General features: G+C 38.8%; 1 pseudogene; it reads left to right on the top strand.

Annotated features, from left to right (window-relative positions):
- The window catches only part of LOC133237404 (elongation factor 1-alpha 1-like), an 89,506-nt pseudogene extending 68,981 nt beyond the window's left edge, over positions 1-20,525 (top strand).
- Positions 20,526-20,864: the final 339 nt, after the last annotated feature.

Here is a 20,864-nt window from a genome sequence, read left to right as displayed (position 1 = left end):
AAGTCAAGTGGGCCTTAGGAAGCATTACTGCAAACAAAGCTAGTGGAGGTGATGAAATTCCAGTTGAGCTATTTCAAATCCTAAAAGATGATGCTGTGAAACTGTTGCACTCAATATGCCAGCAAATTTGGAAAACTCAGCAGTGGCCATGGGACTGGAAAAGGTCAGTTTTCATTCCAATCCCAAAGAAAGGCAATGCCAAAGAACGCTCAAACTACCGCACAATTGCACTCATCTCACACGCTAGTAAAGTAATGCTCAAAATTCTCCAAGCCAGGCTTCAGCAATATGTGAACCGTGAACTTCCTGATGTTCAAGCTGGTTTTAGAAAAGGCAGAGGAACCAGAGATCAAATTGCCAACATCTGCTGGATCATGGAAAAAGCAAGAGAGTTCCAGAAAAACATCTATTTCTGCTTTATTGACTATGCCAAAGCCTTTGACTGTGTAGATCGCAATAAACTGTGGAAAATTCTGAAAGAGATGGGAATACCAGACCACCTGATCTGCCTCTTGAGAAATCTGTATGCAGGTCAGGAAGCAACAGTCAGAACTGGACATGAAACAACAGACTGGTTCCAAACAGGAAAAGGAGTACATCAAGGCTGTATATTGTCACCCTGCTTATTTAACTTCTATGCAGAGTACATTATGAGAAACGCTGGACTGGAAGAAGCACAAGCTGGAATCAAGATTGCCAGGAGAAATATCAACAACCTCAGATATGCAGATGACACCACCCTTATGACAGAAAGTGAAGAGGAACTCAAAAGCCTTTTGATGAAAGTGAAAGAGGAGAGTGAAAAAGTTGGCTTAAAGCTCAACATTCAGAAAACGAAGATCATGGCATCCGGTCCCATCACTTCATGGCAAATAGATGGGGAATCAGTGGAAACAGTGGCTGACTTTATTTTTCTGGGCTCCAAAATCACTGCAGATGGTGATTGCAGCCATGAAATTAAAAGACACTTACTCCTTGGAAGGAAAGTTATGACCAACCTAGATAGCATATTCAAAAGCAGAGACATTACTTTGTCAACAAAGGTCCATCTAGTCAAGGCTATGGTTTATCCTGTGGTCATGTATGGATGTGAGAGTTGGACTATAAAGAAAGCTGAGCGCAGAAGAATTGATGCTTTTGAACTGTGGTGTTGGAGAAAACTCTTGAGAGTCCCTCGGACTGCAAGGAGATCCAACCAGTCCATTCTGAAGGAGATCAGCCCTGGGTGTTCATTGGAAGGACTGATGTTGAAGCTGAAACTCCAATACTTTGGCCACCTGATCCAAAGAGCTGACTAATTTGAAAAGACCTTGATGCTGGGAAAGATTGAGGGCAGGAGGAGAAGGGGACGACAGAGGATGAGATGGTTGGATGGCATCACCAACTCGATGGACATGGGTTTGGGTGGACTCCAGGAGCTGGTGATGGACAGAGAGGCCTGGCGTGCTGCAGTTCATGGGGTCAGAAAGAGTCGGACACGACTGAGTGACTGAACTGAACTGAACTGAGAGCCAATGAAAACATACCAAAAAAACATGTTCATAAAACAGATAAACTTTAGTTCACCTGTGTGATTAAAGAGATGGGGGCTTTGGGATTGACAGCCATACCAGAATCATATGGATTGAGAAAGAAGGCTTCCTAAAAGGAAGGGATATTGGCACACAGCTTAAAATGTTTTTAAAGGACGGTTAGCTGCTACATGAAATAGAGTGCTGGTGAAAAATAAACAACCAGCTCTCTATGGAGAAAAGGAAGTTCCTGTTTTGTAGTATTTGCCAATTTCCATAGTGTAAATACTCCCACTGTAGCCAATTTTAAGCCACCAGTATGACATCACTGAAGGTCGAATTGGGAAGAGTGAGCTCTCATGAGCTCCAGCATACTGACAATACACATCAACAAAATGATGACTTAAAGTCTTTCACAGAAAGGAAATAAAATGGTAATTCATCTCTTGTAAGTTAGGAAGTAAACTCCAAAAATAAAAATAAAAAAGACCCTACCCCTAAGCCAAATGTTTTTCATTTCCTGGCCCTATGAATCAGTTCTTGAATGTGCCTGAAACATACTCCTGGAATGGTCAAGTAACAGCAGTGAAGTGCTCTTCTTATAGGGTCTAATAAGAAAAGCACGTGCACCACCTATACATTACCTTGGACAATGTGGATTCTTGGTACAGTTTTCCAAATGTCTGATCCATCTCAACGTTAATGTTTCTTATTCAACCTTTACATACTTGTGGGAAATGGGGTGGGGGGCCAGAGTGAAAGACAGGGAAGATTTGGGGGAGTAATAAGGATTCTTCCTATACCCACTGATTAAGAAAAATAACAAGTATATCAAATCCCCACTCTGCCCTACCTTGGCCTGGGTCCTGGGCTTCAGTGATGAATAAATCCTAGTCCCCATCCTTAGGAGCTCAGAGTCCAGTTGGGGAGACATACAAGTAAGAAGGGCTTCCCTTGTGGCTCAGCTGGTAAAGAATCCACCTGCAATGTGAGAGACTTGGGTTCAATCCCTGGGTTGGGAAGATCCATTGGAGAAGAGAAAGGCTACCCACTCCAGTATTCTGGCCTGGAGAATTCCATGGACTGAATAGTCCATGGGGTCTCAAAGAGTCAGACACAACTGAGCGACTTTCACTTTCACAAGTAAGACACAACTGTTGTCTACTGTGCTAACTGATGAGAACAGGAATTCTAGGTAAGGAGTGATAACTTTGTATGTAAATGTGTGTAAATAAATACACATTTCAAAATTTAAAAAAGAAAAATGATAAGCAACCAAACCCTGAAAAGATATTAAATATTTAAAAATAGGAAGAGTAGTGTTTCTATACAGCTAACATTTTTTTTACCTTTGTCTGTTTTTTATTTAAATATGTAAGTTTTTGAATCTTTTAAAAGCTTTACTTTTGTGTTTTGCTTCTTATTCTTCATTATCTCAACTGAAATGAATAATGACTTGCTAAAGAAAAAAATTATGAGTATGTTAATTCCCAGCTCTCTAATTCTTTGTTGAGAGAAGAGGAGCAGCTGGTCTTGCTCCTGGGAAATTAACAGGAAATATTCATGGACAAAATTCCTAAAGCAATTATTGCTGGCTTTCCTGGCAGTCCAGTGGTGGAAATCAATAGCCGTCTTTATGGAATACATCTTCATGCATCAAGGGAGTCAAGGAGTGAATAGTGGCTTAGATGTTTAGCTCTTTGCTGATCTCCATCTTTGACAGCTGACAGCATTGAAATGGATAACACTTAGCCCAAAAGGAAAACACTATTAAATATTCCATTTACCAACAAACAGCTGTCCTTTGAAATCAACAAATCAAAGTGTCCTTATTGATAATTTTGGTGAGAACAAATTGAGAGACTGGCAATTCTTTCATGTATTTATTTAACAAATGTTTATTAACTTTCTCATACTAGGCTCTGGACCAGCATCTAGGGATGTGTCATAAGATGAGGCAAAACATCTACCGTTCCAAGCATCCATGTTAGTGGTGGAGACAAGGAACTAAACCAAAATGCAGTACACATAAGAGATTAACGAGGGTTTTGATAAGGGAAACATGGAAACCCTGGAGTAGTACTGGAGTGTGTTAAAGGGACTGGAGGCACCTACCATGACCCGGAGCGGCAAGAAGGGCTTCCTGGAAAAGTAACATCTAAGACAAATCCTGAGGATGAGTAGGAGAAAGTACTCAGGCAAGTGAGAGCAGGAAGAGGGAGGCAAAAAGTCTTCAAGATAGAGAGAACGACATATGCAAAGGCCCGGGGACAAGAGCAAATAAGGTGCTTTGGAGAAAGAAACAAGAATACCAACTCTCTGTATGTCTAAAAAGTATAGATACTGTAAAGTTTTTACTGGCAAAACCTTGTTAGATAAAAATAATATAATTGCATTAAATATGCACTTAAAAACAATGAATAAAACCTATCTAAACACAGGTAATACTTTGTTAAATGAAAAAGTGAAAGTGTTGGTTGTATCTGACTGGGAAGTATTGTGTCCAACTCTGTGTGACCCCATGGACTGTAGCCCTCCAGGCTCTGCTGTCCAAAGAATTTCCCAGGCAAGAATACTGGAGTGGGTTGCCATTTCCTTCAATGGGTCAATCTCCTGACCCAGAGATTGAACCTGGGTCTTCTGCATTGCTGGCAGATTCTTTACCACTGGAGTCACCAGGGAAGCCCAAAACAAGTTATGAGAGCTACAAAATCATGGCTTGCTAAAACACATCAGAGAACTAAGAAATCCAAGAAACTCGAGTGAAACAGACTCCAAAAAGTGAGTAGAAATCCAATGGTTATCAAATGAATGAATCAATAAGTAAAATGTGGTATATTCATTAAATGGAAGATTATTTGTCAATAAAAGAATGAAGTATTAACACATGCTGTAACATACATGAACCTTGAAAATATGCTAAAGCCAATTATAAAGATCACATAGTATAAAATTTCATCTATAATAAATACTCATAATAGGTAAATCCACAAAGATGGAAAGTAGATTATTGATTTCTAGGGCTGCAGATGGATGAAGAGGGAGAATGGGGGACTAGGAGCTGATGGCTAAAGGGTATGGAGTTTCCTTTAAGGTGATGAAAATATTCTAAAACAGATTATGGAGATAGTTGGACAACTCTCAATACACTAAAAGTCACAGAACAGTACATTTTAAATGGGTGAATTACATGGTAGGTGAATTATATTTCAATAAAGCTTTTAAAAAAGTAAGTTATATTTATATACACTAGAAAGGAACATTTGAAAAATGCATTTTAAAAAAACAATACCACCTAGTAGGAGGCCAAGTGATTATGGGAATATGGAACACATAAAATATTCTTACATTGATAGTGGGATTTATATTGGTAAAATCAATTTTGAATTCTATTTGGCAGTATCTCCTTAAACTTAATAAATGCCTAGGCTATGAGCCAACAATTTCACTACTTTGTATACATCCACGGGAGATGAGCGCCCATGTCCACAAGTTATGTTCAAGATTGTCACAACCACTTTAATAATAGCAAGAAGTGGGGATAACCATTCTGTCCATCAAGAGTAAAAAGAAGAAATAATCTGTGACTTATTCTTACCTTGAACACTACTTAGCAATTTAAAATAATGAACTACCTCAAAATGTGCTTGCTAAGTTGCTCAGATGTGTCCAACTCTTTGTGACCCTATGGACTATAGCCTTCCTCAGCAATCAGTGCAAAGAAATAGAGGAAAACAACAGAATGGGAAAGACTAGAGATCTCCTCAAGAAAATTAGGGATACCAAGGGAACATTTCATGCAAAGATGGGCACAATAAAGGACAGAAAAGGTATGGACCTAACAGAAGCAGATGATATTAAGAAGAAGCGGCAAGAATACACAGAAGAACTATACAAAAAAGACCTTCATGACCCAGATAACCACAATAGTGTGCTCATCCACCTAGAGCCAGACATCCTAGAATGCAAAGTCAAGTGGGCCTTAGGAAGCATCACTACAAACAAAGCTAGTGGAGGTGATGGAATTCCAGTGGAGCTATTTCAAATCCACAATAACCCGGTGTACGAGACAGCAAAAGAGACACTGATGTATAGAACAGTCTAGTGGACTCTGTGGGAGAGGCAGAGGGTGGGAAGATTTGGGAGAATGACATTGAAACATGTAAAATATCATGTAAGAAACGAGTTGCCAGTCCAGGTTCGATACACGATACTGGATGCTTGGGGCTAGTGCACTGGGATGACCCAGAGGGATGATATGGGGAGGGAGGAGGGAGGAGGGTTCAGGATGGGGAACACATGTATACCTGTGGCGGATTCATTTTGATATTTGGCAAAACTAATACAATTATGTAAAGTTTAAAAATAAAATAAAATTAAAAAAAATGATGCTGTGAAAGTGCTGCACTCAATATGCCAGCAAATTTGGAAAACTCAGCAGTGGCCACAGGACTGGAAAAGGTCAGTTTTCATTCCAATCCCAAAGAAAGGCAATGCCAAAGAATGTTCAAATTATCACACAATTGCACTAATCTCACACACTAGCAAAGTAATGCTCAAAATTCTCCAAGATAGGCTTCAACAGTATGTGAATCGAGAACTTCCAGATGTTCAAGTTGGATTTAGAAAAGACAGAGGAATCAGAGATTAAATTGCCAACATCTGTTGGATCATCAAAAAAGCATGAGAGTTCCAGAAAAACATCTATTTCTGCTTTTTTGACTACACCAAAGCCTTTGACTCTGTGGATCACAACCAACTGTGGAGAATTCTTCAAGAGATGGGAATACCAGACCACCTGACCTGCCTCCTGAGAAATCTGTATGCAGGTCAAGAAACAGCAGTTAGAACTGGACATGGAACAATGGACTAGCTCCAAATTGGGAAAGGAGTATGTCAAAGCTGTATATTGTGACCCTGCTTACTTAACTTAAATGCAGAGTACATCATGCAAAATGCCGGGCTGGATAAAGTACAAGCTGGAATCAAGATTGCCGGAAGAAATACCAATAACCTCAGAAATGCAGATGACACTACCGTTATGGCAGAAAACAAAGAAGAACTAGAGCCTTGATGAAAGTGAAAGAAGAGAGTTTAAAAGTTGGCTTAAAACTCAATATTCAAATATTGTAATTAGCCTCCAATTAAAATAAATAAATTTATATTTTAAAAAAACTCAACATTCAGAAAACTAAGATCATGGCATCCGGTCCCATCACTTCATGGCAAATAGATGGGGAAACAATGGAAACAGTGAGAAACTTTATTTTTGGAGGGCTCCAAAATCACTGCAGATGGTGACTGCAGCCATGAAATTAAAAGAGGCTTGCTCCTTGGAAGAAAAGCTATGACCAACCTAGACAGCATATTAAAAAGCAGAGACATTATTTTGCCAATAAAGGTCCAACCAGTCAAAGCTATGGTTTTTCCAGTAGTCATGTATGGATGTGAGAGTTGGACTATAAACAAAACTGAGTGCCAATGAATTGATGCTTTTGAACCATGGTGTTAGGAGAAGACTCTTGAGAGTCTCTTGGACTGCATGGAGATCAAACCAGTCAATCGTAAAGGAAATCAGTCCTGAATATTCATTGGAAGGACTGATGCTGAAGCTGAAGCTCCAATACTTTGGCCACCTGATGCAAAGAACTGACTCCTTGGAAAAGACCCTGATGCTGGGAATGACTGAAGGTGGGAGGAGAAGGAGACGACAGAGAATTAGATGGTTGGATGGCATCACCGACTCAATGGACGTGAGTTTGCGCAAGCTCCAGGAGTTGGTGAAGGACAGGGAAGCCTGGCATGTTGCAGTCCATGGGGTCACAAAGAGTCAGACACAACTGAGCAACTGAATTGAACAGGACTGTAGCCCACCAGGCTACTCCATCCATGGGATTCTCTATGCATGAATATTGAAGTGGTTTGTCCACTCCAGGGGATTCCCCCTCCAGGGGATCTTCCTGACCCAGGAATTGAACCTGTGTCTCTTATGTCTCCTGCACTGGCAGACAGATTCTTTACCACTAGCGCAACTTGGGAAGCCCACTTCAAAGTGTAGCACATGGTAAAACTTACTGGACATAATGTTGAGTGAACAAAACTAAATAGAAATGGACACAGCCATATGATTCCATTTATAGGCCACTCCATACAAGGCTACATTTACTCTGTGGTGACAAAAGTGAGAAGAGGGGGCATGTGTGAACAAGAGAAAAAGTAAGACAGGGGTTCAATCCCTGGGTCAGGGAGATCCCCTGGAGGAGGGCATGGCAACCCACTCCGGTATTCTTGCCTGGAGAATCCCATGGACTGAGGAGCCTGGGGGCTACAGTCCATGGGGTAACAAAAGAGTCCAATGTTACTAAATAAACAACAAAAAGAAATACACTAATGACAATGTCATTCTGGAATAAAACTATTCCAACAATAGTTATTATCAAATATTGTAGTTGGCAGTATTTACTGGTCTAATGCTTGCAAGCATAGAGAGACTACACTGGTTTATCTTTACATGTACAAACAAACAAAAAACTGTATTAAAAAGCAAAGGAAGAGATAAGTGAAATTATACCACAGAGTTTGCCTATTCCGAAGGCTTAGATGTTTCCATATATCGCAATTTAAAATAATTTCTAAATGTTAAATGAATGTTTGCTTATTTAAGGCAAATGTACATCCTTTTGTAGGGTGCAAGAGAAAAACAAATCTGGAGGTGTCTCCTTTTAACAAAGCTTTTCTTTCCCAGTTATTTCCAGATCCTAAAGGAGAGGAGGAATGTGACAAGCTGCAAAATGCAGGTGCAAGTAATTGACTAGGCAAGTGTTCTATTGTCATAGAAGCAAAGCACATCAAATTAATGAGGCCCATAGAGACCCCGAAAGCTGGGGGAGCCTGCCTTGGCATGCTTCAGTGTGCATTTTGGGCGACATGGCAGCCCTTGTGTTTGTATCCCAGACAACCTACAATTTCGAGGAAAGAGAAATCATCTTCATATTCTTATTGTGTACAAAGATAGGTTTTCATAGAGCACATATTTAAAGCCCAAAAGTCACTATTTTAACTCCATGCCAATTGTATTGAAAAAAAAAATGATTCAATGAAACTTGTTTAGCTTTTCCTTGATGAAATTTGTTTCAAGTATGTTGTTTAAAATGTTAAAAAAAAAAAAAAAAAGCACCTAAGAGTCAAAAAAAAATGATTTCCTGATCTTGCCATTAGCCACTTTTCTGCTTGGGCGAGTCATGTTACCTCTCTGAGCCTCTGTTTTCTTGTGTTGTTGTTTAGTTGCTCAGTCATGTCAACTCTTTGCAACTCCATGGACTGTAGCCTGCCTGGCTCCTCTGTCCATGGGAATTCCTAGGCAAGAATACTGGAGTGGGTAGCCATTCCCTTCTCCACGGGATCTTCCTGACCCAGAAATCAAATCTGGGTCTCCTGCATTGCAGGCAGATTCTTTACCAATGGAGCTATCAGAGAAGCTCAAAACTGGGTATTAGCCACAGTCAGACAGTGGCACCTATACTTGCCTCTTCCCCACCCACACACAAAAACAGAGTCGTGTCTCCATAGGATCTAGGTAGGGCAGCAAGTGAAGAGTGAGTTCTCCATTCCTCAACCAGTTCCTGCTCCATAGGATAGAGGTTCTGCCCATGAGAGGTGACAAAAAGCCTCAACAAAAAGACTGGCAACAGCCTGTCTATGTTGAGGAACTTAACTTTAATTGAATCAGAATGTGGAACAATCAACAACCCATGGTTTATCAAAAACAATATAGCAATCAGCTAGCAATTACTGGAAGCTACAGGAGACTATGATGTGAATAGAGAAAGTCAAAGAGAACTTAGCTAAACCAGATCACCCCGGATAATCAAAATTGTGCCCTCTCAGGAGATATCAGCAGTTGTACATTTCACGGGACATAGATCTCACTGAACTAGTTCAACCAAAGCAGTAAACAAATGAAGCGAACAATAGCAAGTCTGTTGGCTCAAAGGGTCAGTATCCAGAGTTGCCACAATGTATGTAGGGAATATATGAGCTATTCAAAGAAACAGAAACCCATACACAAGGCAGACAGAGGGGAATAGAAATTGTCCTTGAGGGGACCCAGATGTTGGAGTTAGCAAAGACTTCAAGGTAACTATTATAAACATGTTCAAAGATCTAAAGAAAATCATTCTTAAAGAATTAAAGAAACATATGATGACTATGTCTCATCAAATATGGTACCAACAAAGAGACAGAAATTATAAATCCAAAAATATAGACATTTTGGAGTTGAAAAGAATAATAACCAGAAATGAAAATTTAACTAGCGGGGCTCAACAGATCTGAGCTGGTAGAAGAATCAGCACATCTGAAGATAGATTGATAGAGACTTTGCAATCTGTAAAACATAGGGCAAAAAGAAAGAAGAAAAAGGAATAGAATCTCAGAGAAAGATGGGACACCATTAACCATACCAACATATGCATAATGCGAGTATCAGAAGAAAAGGAGAAAGAAATATTTGTACATAGACAAAAACTGAGAATCTGTTACTAGCAGACCTACTTTACAAGAAATACTAAGGGAAATTGTTTAGACTAAAAGCAAGATTATTAGACAATAATTTGAATCTACACACAAAAAAAAACAAAGTGCTAGTAAAAGCAATTCTGTTGATAATTATAAGATAGTTTAACTGCATGTTTTTTTCCTTAACTGATTTAAATGCAGTTGCATAAGACAATATGTATATAATTGTACTGTTGGGCCAATAACATATAGAAATGTAATGTATTTGACAATAGCAGCACAGAAGAGCTTTATAAAAACAAAGCCATATTGGAATAAGAAAACGACACCAGATGGTAACTCAAAGTCATGAGAAGAAATTGAGAGACCCAGAAATAGCAAATAAGAAGGTTAATATAACACACTCTATAAATATATACTTGTCTTCCTTTCTTCTTTCATGCGTGCATGCTCAGTTGCTTCAGTCGTGTCCAACTATGTGGACCCCGTAGCCCGCCAGGCTCCTCTCTCCATGGGATTCTCCAGGCAAGAATACTGGAGTGGGTTGCCATGCCCTTCACCAGGGGACCTTCCTGACGCAGGGAGCCATCCTGCATGCCTTAACATCTCCTGCATTGGCAGGCAGGTTCTTTACCACTAGCACCCCCTGGGAAGCCCCAAAGAGGTGTTCTCTGAACTCGTTATGATCAAATGAGACAACCATAGTACCTGCTATATCTGAGAAACCTTACCATTTATATGATGTCATCTAATATGTAGGCACAGGCATATGTAGAATATAGATATCTTTCTCACTTTATTTATCCAGTTCCTAATTAGTAAGAATACTCAAACATAACTACCAGATAATTACCAATGAATACAGCCCTAGAATGACATTTATCTGGTAAGCATTAAAGCAAAATTCAAATATTACTTGCTGCCATTATGACTCATTTTTCAAAGAACATTTTCTTCTGCTTTATTTCTACACACGCATGTCATTTAAGGATATAATATAAAGATGCTCTTCCACGGAGCAAATGAGCTTTCTCAATGAAAAGTGGAGAACATCATTAGTCTCACCATGCTGGTTGTCTTCTAAGATCTGATTTTTGTCACAGTACACTACTTGTTTCCTATCTTCAAAATCTGTCACACAGTATCTTGAATAACTTTGGCTTTTTTAGCTTTCTCTTAACAATATAACATAATAAATAGCAGTTTGCAGTACTCTTGGTTTGGTAAACAACTCAAATAGAAACTGTCTAGACTTCCAAAAATGCAGAAAAATAATACTCCTTAACCTAAAATTTTTCACCTCTCAAACCATCTGTAATCTGATGGAGATTATACAAGCCATATATATGCTTGTTAATCCAGCATTTCACACCTCAGAAAATCTTTATATACACTTAAATAATTAGGATTTATTGGTGTCATTTAAAATGGGTTCAGGTGAGTGATGCATGGCAAGTCGAGGTTATATTCTATTATAACAGAGTTCTGTGGAAGCAAATAGCAAGTCTGAGAATGTTGAGTCTCTTTTTCATCAAAAATAAGTATAATACACATTGTCTGTTCCATCAGTAGGCCAAGAAATAATTAGAGACAAGATGAGACATAATTCAATAGTGGATCATGGTCCACATGCTGAAAACTCTACTACGAATAACATCACCTCTTAGCTACTCTGCAGAGAAATTTTACACCCTTTAGTTGTATAAGCTTAACAATCCTAGTTCCTGAAGATGTAACACTCATATATATCACCACATGCCATAAGGCATAGGTTAAGTTCCTTAGATGCATTATATGTGACTTATATTTAGGGGGCTACATCCCCAAATTTGCTATGGGTGTAATATATCTTCAAGTTACACTCTGGTTGTAAAAGCCACAATCTGTGTCAACAGAACTTTATAAACGTCTCGGAATTCCACTGAGCATCCAAATATTATGTGCATGGATTTATTTCTAATCACTCAAGCCAGCAACCTGCCTTCCTCCAAATCCCCAAGTCCTAAGGGACAAAACTATTCATGAGGGTCAGTGAACTACAGATTCTGTAGGGATTTAAGAAAACATAAGGTCAGTGGTAACTCTGTGAATTTAGAAAAGGATATCAAACTGTTTTACATTTTCCCTGAAGGTTAAACCTAGACAGCATATTAAAAAGCAGAGACTTTACTTTGCCAACAAAAGTCCATCTAGTCAAAGCTATAGTTTTTCTAGTAGTTATGTATGGATGTGAGAGTTGTACTATAAACAAAGCTGAGTGCTGAAGAATTGATGCTTTTGAACTGTGGTGTTGGCAAAGACTCTTGAGAGTCCCTCGGACTGCAAGGAGATCCAACCAGTCCATCCTAAAGGAGGTCAGTCCTGGGTGTTCATTGGTAGGACTGATGTAGAAGCTGAAACGCCAATACTTTGGCCACCTGATGTGAAGAGCTGACTCATTTGAAAAGACCCTGATGCTGGGAAAGATTGAGGGCAGGAGGAGAAGGGGACGACAGAGGATGAGATGGTTGGATGGCATCACCAACTCAATGGACATGGGTTTGGGTGGACTCTGGGAGTTGGTGATCGACAGGGAGGCCTGGCGTGCTGCGGTCCATGGGGTCACAAAGCGTCAGACACGATTGAGCGATTGAACTGAACTGAAGGTTAAAAAGAGAGGAAGGCTTGAATAACAGATGCTAGACACAAAAAAACCTGCCCACGTGTTGAGTGACAAGACATAAGAAAAAAAAAAAGCTACTAAGAACCACATTTGGAAAGTTCTACCTTTGTAATAAGTAGATCATGTCTTCTGAGAGATTTTCAATACAATTCCTCTGGAGACAATGAGTGATGCAGGAGTGTGGTGGAGGAGATGCTTTGCAAGTCTCTTCCTGATCTATGACTCCATGAAACTACCTTCAAGAGTTAAGAAAAACCACACATGCATCAGGTTTCTGAAGTCACAAGACCTTGGTCACATCAAGGTAATATCTTCTGCTTTTGATACATATTCAGATAAAAGCTCTTCCAAATTCCTTTATTTACTTTAACCTTTACCACAAAGATTTCTCTCTCTCAATTAGCCTCTGCTCATTCAACCCAATGTACATAGAAAGTGGAGGATAGGATAGAATTATATTATAATTATACTGTGATTCCCATCATCACAATTACATTGTTTTCCTTCCAAGTTCATTATTTAATATCCCAAATCAAAATAATTAACAAGAAACATGGCCCTTATCTCTGCTCCAGTAGTACAATTAACAGACACTGGTATACTTAAAATATAATCTCATTTTTGTATTTCTCTCTTATGGAATTTTCTTAAATTTGGTTTTAGGCTGAAAAAAGTATGAAATGTCAAAGAGAAATTATGACCACATGCCATGCAGACATACTCAAAAAGAGTGCAATAGATTATGGCCAACAAAAAGCTGAGTTCCAGTGATTCACAGAGAATGTTAAATACCTTTCTCAAGATATATAATCAAAATGACCAAGGTATATAATTTTTTAGGATACACATACACTTGTCTCACTCATTTATCTCACTAGAAAAGAACCATAGGAGTCAGTAACAGATAAAGGAAACCTCAGCTGAATTATACTTCAAGCGTTAAAAAAAAAAGACATTGTAGTTAACAGGTGTTTTTCAACAATTTATTGAACTTCTGAAAGCTATTATAGCCATGAAATAGATGTACAGGGTAAGGTAAAACAGCATGCTTCGCTGTGAAAAAGCAATTTCAAGATAATTCCTTACCCTCTTTTTCTTAGTAGATTGTTCTGAGACTAAAAGCCGACAGGTAAAGTTATTAAAATATGTTTTTATAGACACTTCAGTGAACAAGAACTACGTCAAGATCTCATTAATATTGTCGAATATAATTTCTCTTCATTGTCTCTGCAAAGGAATAACCTTGTCCTTCTCATTTTTCATCCATCCTCTCAGGCCAAAATTGCAGAGCCTTATCCCCCTGCAAGAGATTTCCTGTGCAAAAACTGATAAAGGAGAGCTTGGTATTACGGAAAAATCACTGGGCTGGGGACTAAGAAACCAGGTTCTAGTTGCAAGTCATCAAAAATCTAGGGGATCTGAGCAGTCTTTGTCCAAACTGGGCCTCAATTTCCTTATCTGTGAGATGGGAAAACTTGTAAATAAATACAAATGAGGTCTAAAATATCTTTCACTTTAAATGGAGAAACAAAACCATTGTTTTTCTTTCTTCATTTCACATACACAAATCAATTAATGGTGCATTACAGCCTAAATTTGAAAGAGAGAACTATTTCTAAATAAAAATATCCAAAGATAATTTCAAGACTTTGGTACAGATGAAGATTTTTAAAAGACTTTTTCAAAGACTTCTCAAAGGAAAGCACTGGAGTTCATTAAAATTAAAAACTTCTGTTCATCCAAGGACATCCTTCTGTGCTGTGTGTGTGTGCGTGTAGTTGCTCAGTTGTGTCCAGCTCTTTGCGATCCCTGAACTGTAGGCCACCAGGCTCCTCTGTCCACGGAGTTATTCAGGCAAGAATACTGGAGCGAGTTCCCATTTCCTACTCCAGGGATAAAACCCACATCTCTTGCATCTCCTGCATTGGTAGGCAGATTCTTTACCACTGTGCCACCTGGGATGGCATCACCGGCTCAATGGACATGAGTTTGAGTGAACTCCGGGAGTTGATAATGGACAGGGAAGCCTGGCATGCTGTAGTCCATGCACGGGATCACAAAGAGTTGGACACGACTGAGCAACTGAACTCAACTGTGCCACCTGGGAAGCCCCCATACTATACTTGATTTTAGCCAAAAGGCCAAGAACCAAGTGAGTGAATGTGCAAGTAGAAGTGTGGGAAAGATATCTTAAATACATGTGTCTCGTGCATATAAAGAACTATAAATCAGGAAGAAAAATATAAATAACTCAACTCTAAAACAGAGGCATAAGATTCAAACAGATCATTCACAAAAGTGGATATCACACTGGCAAATAAAGAAATGAAAAGGAATACAACATGAATAATCATCAAGGAAACACCAATTACAAACACAGATAGTTTTACAAGCAACACAGTGGTAGAGCATTAGTGTAGGTATAGAGCAATGGGAACTCTGATTTAATGCTGCTGGGACTAAATTGTAAAAACCACTTTGGAAAGCAATTCTACCCCAAGTGGACATACCGAACAGAAATGCATAATATGTACCCTGAAAGATACATACAAGCATATTCACAAAAGCATTATTCAGAATAACTGAAACCAGCAACACCCAAACATCCAGCAAAATGAATAATACCTTAATAAGGTATTATTAATACCTTATTAATAAGGTAAAATTAATAATACCTTAATAATACTTTAATAATACCTTAAAAACAATACCTTAAGGAATATGAACACACTATTCCTAAAGAAAACAGTATATACTGAATCCCACAAACTTGTTGAGAAGATATCAACCTTAAAAGATACCTACCAGATAATTCCAGCTACATAAAGTTTGAAAACAGGCAAAATTAGTATCAAATTTTGGTAATAAAAATTAGAAAAAACCTGCACTATCTTTTGCATGAGCAATAGTTAATGATAGGAAGAAGCATAAGAGATGAATTATGGTGTGCTGGTAATGGTAGTATTCAAAAATTAACTTCTGCTTTTAAAAATATTCGGTATTTTGTTGACAAAATAAGGGGTCAACAACTTGACTGCATACACTACCTCCACAATGACTTATGCTTGGTGATCACATTGTTAGCTGATTTAAACATACATCCTCAGAGTCTTTGTGACCACTGTATGAATGCACTACCCTTCTCCCATCTCTAACCCTTCACTCCGTTGTTTTTCTTCCTAAAGTTTCCACCTGCTAGCATGTGTTTAAGTCCATATTCTACTTTCCCCCTGGGGAGGATACAGACTTGAAACTCTTTTTGTATCCTCATTATCTGGGACAGTGGCTGAAAGAGAGGATTTTTGCTTCTATTTTATCAGTCTTTCTATTTTAATTATTTACTTTCTTTTTTAATTATTTACTTTCTATTTTAATTATTACTTCTATTTTAGCAGTCTGGTTTTTAATACACCTATTTCAAATAGCAGTCTAATCTGTAGTCCTTAAAACTCAAAACATTATCATCTATTGATTATTACATATTTCATTGTCAAATGTCAAATCAAAATTACTCTGATTAAAAAAAGCAAAGAAACCAATTTCTGTGTAAGTTTTAGCACAAAAAAGTTTTCATTGGAATACTGCTGAAAATAAAAATAGCTTTGAAGTGGGGGAAAAAGTGCTGTTTAACTCTGGTTCTCAAGATTTTTGCTTTCTTCCCTTACCAGTTCAGTTGGACAGATATTTCTTGATAGTCAGTTATGAGGTAGGTAATAAAAACTCAAAGATGAATTAGACATAATCTACACCTTAAATGTAGCATTAAGTAGGAATAGCAAAGAAACAGACGACTTATGCTGCTTCAGAAACAGATGAAAGAGGAATTTAGGAGAAATGGAATCTTCTGAAATGTGTAGTTCCTGAAACATAACCAGCCTACTTTCCAATATAAGAGCCATTTCTTCCTATTAATGCATAGATGTGTGAAACCTCAAGTAGAAAAATGCTTTATTATTTAACAAGGTGAAATTTTTTTTTGCTTCTCTATATGATTTTTATTATGCATTTTAATATCTAACTTGTTCACATTAGTTTAAATCAGTCCTATTGATGATGCTGGAGGAGGTTAACGTTACAGTAATTCCCATGCTGGGTGTTATAAGCAAGAGCATAAAAAGCAGCATAAAAACAATGAGGGTACAAACACTCTTATTGATTTAGGTGGTTTTTCCTTCACTTTTCTCATTTTGAAGATACTTAGCACACTCGCCATATACTATTCATAGGGGGGAATTTTACTTAGAGTCTATAATTAATGACTATAATAATATATGATGTATAATTACTAGACATACTATATATGTTGCTGTTTGGTCACTAAATCATGTCCAACTCTTTTGCGATCCCATGGACTGTAGCCCACCAGGCTCCTTTGTCCATGGTATTTCTCAGACAAGAATATTGGAGTGGGTTGCCATTTCTTTCTCCAGGAGATCTTCCTGACCCAGGGGTCAAACCAGCAGTTCCTGCCCCCTCTCCTGAAGTACAGGCAGATTCTTTATTGCTGAACCACTGGGGAAGCCCCTATACTATATATAATTAACTATAATGATTCTAGACTATAATTTAAATTATATTTAATTTATAGTACATTTTGCCACTTATTAAGAATTATAGTAAAAGACAGAAGATGGAATTCTTGGTAAAATTAGGGATTTGACTATTTGTGAATTTCAGTTGTGTCTGTAGAATTACCATGAATAGAGCAAAAATGCAAAATCTGGGAATTCTAGTCCTAGGAGGCTAGTACAGTCACCTTCGGAAGGGTCTTTTAACTTCTTTCAGCCTAAGTTTCTTCATTTGGGGGAGCGAAAAAAAAGAGAAGTTGAAGAAGATAATTTCTATGGTTTTTTCCAAGTTCTAAGTGTTCTAAACATGTATTATAAATAATTAATATCTTGCTATTACCTCTCCAAGTAATTGAAGTACAAACCACTACTTGTGGTCTGTGAACAATCCAGACTTTTCTCTATGTAAACATCATCAACTGCACTATTCAAGACAAGCTGTGGTTACTGTTGTGGAGTCACTAAATTGTGTGTCCAGCTCTTTTGCGACTCCATGGACTGTAGCCCACCAGGCTCCACTGTCCATGAATTCTTCAGACACGAATGCTGGAGTGCGTTGTCATGCCCTCCTCCAGAGGGTCTTCCTGAACCAGGAACTGAACCTGTGGCTCCTGCACTGCACACAGAATCTTCACCACTGAGCCGCTGGGGAAGCCCATCCCGACTATCAAAAGACTGGCATACGCTAGTGGTGTCCAAACCTGGGTAGTAATCGGAATCACTAGGAACGGTTTTCTGTTTTTTATTTTGTTTTGTTTTGGTTTTTATGGAATCAGAGTATTTCATCATAGAGCCCGGGTTTGTTGTTGTTGTTTTTTTTTCATTTTTTCCTCTGATTTTGAGGTGTAGCCAAATCTGTGAACCACTGTTATAAACAACAAATCTTATGAGTTCTGAACACTGAGGGACCTCTGTGCTCCAGATTAGTTTGGAAAGCTAATAATAATGTGCATTATTGAAATTGATGTATAATTTTTTCTTGATCAGCCAGTGATTGTACAAACTGACAGTGGTAAAACCCTGCTGCTGCTGCTGCTGCTGCTGCTGCTGCTACTAAGTCGCTTCAGTTGTGTCCGACTCTGTGAGACCTCATAGACGGCAGCCCACCAGGCTCCCCAATTCCTGGAATTCTCTAGGCAAGAACACTGGAGTGGGTTTCCATTTCCTTCTCCAATGCATGAAAGTGAAAAGTGAAAGTGAAATCGCTCAGTCGTGTCCAACTCTTAGGGACCCCATGGACTGCAGCTTACCAGGCTCCTCCATCCATGGGATTTAGAGGTACAATAATCAACTCAACTTTTCATACAACTAGAGGATCGCATTCAAATAGACTCATATGTTCTTTTTCAAATTTCATAACAATAATAAGTATTACACCTTACGTCAGTATAGTGTTTTATGGATTATGTTGTGCTCCACATGAATCCTTATTTGAATCTGACTGAGTTATGTTATATCCATTTTAAAAATCAGAAAATTAGCTTTTTCGCAATGGGTTTACCGCCAGGACACAGGTGTCGTGAAAACCACTGTTAAACTTGAGCCAAAATCAGAAAGGAAAAGAAAAAGGAAAGATCTACATCAGCATCGTTGTCATTGGGCACGTAGATTCAGGGAAGTCTACCACGACTGGCCATCTGATCTACAAATGTGACCGGATCGACAAGAGAACAATTGAAAAGTTCGAGAAGGAGGCTGCCGAGATGGGAAAGGGCTCCTTCAAATATGCCTGGGTCTTGGACAAACTTAAAGCTGAACGTGAGTGTGGTATCACCATTGATATCTCCCTGTGGAAATTTGAGACCAGCAAGTACTATGTTACCATCACTGATGCCCCAGGACACAGAGACTTCATCAAAAATATGATTTCAGGCACATCCCAGGCTGACTGTGCCATCCTGATTGTTGCTGCCGGTGTTGGTGAATTTGAAGCCGGTATCTGCAAGAACGGGCAGACCCGTGAGCATGCCCTTCTGGCTTACACCCTGGGAGTGAAACAACTAATTGTTGGCGTTAACAAAATGGATTCCACTGAGCCACCCTATAGCCAGAAGAGATACGAGGAAATTGTTAAGGAAGTCAGCACCTACATTAAGAAAATTGGCTACAACCCCGACACAGTAGCATCTGTGCCAATTTCTGGCTGGAATGGTGACAACATGCTGGAGCCAAGTGCTAACATGCCATGGTTCAAGGGATGGAAAGTCACCCATAAGGACGGCAATGCCAGTGGAACCCCCCTGCTTGAAGCTCTGGATTGCATCCTGCCACCAACTCACCCAACTGATAGACCCTTGCATTTGCCTCTCGAGGATGTCTATAAAATTGGTGGTATTGGTATTGTCCCTGTGAGTCGTGTGGAGACTGGTGTTCTCAAACCTGGCATGGTGGTCACCTTTGCTCCAGTCAGTGTAACAACTGAAGTGAAGTCTGTAGAAATGCAAACCATGAAGCATTGAGTGGAGCCCTTCCTGGAGACAATGTGAGCTTCAATGTCAAGAATGTGTCTATCAAAGATGTCTGTCGTGGCAATGTGGCTGGTGACAGCAAAAATGATCCACCCATGGAAGCTGCTGGCTTCACAGCTCAGGTGATTATTTTGAACCATCCAGGCCAAATCAGTGCTGGATATGCACCTGTGCTGGACTGTCACACAGCTCACATTGCTTGCAAGTTTGCTGAGCTGAAGGAGAAGATTGATCGTTGTTCTGGGAAAAAGCTGGAAGATGGCCCTAAATTCTTGAAATCTGGTGACGCTGCCATCATTGATATGGTTTCTGCCAAGCCCATGTGTGTCGAGAGCTTCTCTGATTATCCTCCTCTGGGCCGTTTTGCTGTGCGTGACATGAGACAGACAGTCGCTGTGGGTGTCATCGAAGAAGTGGACAAGAAGGCAGCTGGAGCTGGCAAGGTCACCAAGTCTGCCCAGAAAGCTCAGAAGGCTAAATGAATATTATCCCCAATACCTGCCACCCCAGTCTTAATCAGTGGTGGAAGAATGGTCTCAGAACTGTTTGTCTCAATTGGCCATCTAAGTTTAATAGTAAAAGACTGGTTAATGATAACAATGCATCCTAAAACCTTCAGAAGGAAAGGAGAATGTTTTTGTGGACCATATGTTTTGTGTGTGGCAATTTAAGTTATTAGTTTTTAAAGTCAGTACTTTTTAATGAAAACAACTTGACCAAAAATCTGTCACAGAATTTGAGACCCATTAAAAAAAGTTTAATGAGAAAAAAAAATAATAATAAAAATCAGAAAATTAAATCACAGAGGTAATCATTCCAGGATCACACAAATTAGAGGACGCTTGAGTTTAAACAAAAGCCTTTCTGATCTTAAATGCTTTTTATCTAATCTCATAAATAGTAAAAACTGTTTACTCTTTTTTTATTCATAAACAGTAAAAACTAAACTAGTGTTTTTATAATTTAAGTTTAACTTGAATTTAGACAGGTAAGAAATCTTTTCTAAAAGATTTGTAAATATTTTTCACTTATATACTTCTAAGTCACAATCACTCTTATCTCAACAGCTCAAAATTAGTATTCAAAGTGATCTTAATTATACTTTTTAAGCCCCATGCAAAAACCTGGGGAAAACTCT

This window comes from Bos javanicus, chromosome 24, assembly GCF_032452875.1.
Source record: "Bos javanicus breed banteng chromosome 24, ARS-OSU_banteng_1.0, whole genome shotgun sequence".
Lineage (NCBI taxonomy): Eukaryota > Metazoa > Chordata > Mammalia > Artiodactyla > Bovidae > Bos > Bos javanicus.
The sequence above is the reverse complement of the archived record's forward strand: the minus strand, read 5'-3'. Positions and strand labels throughout refer to the sequence as shown.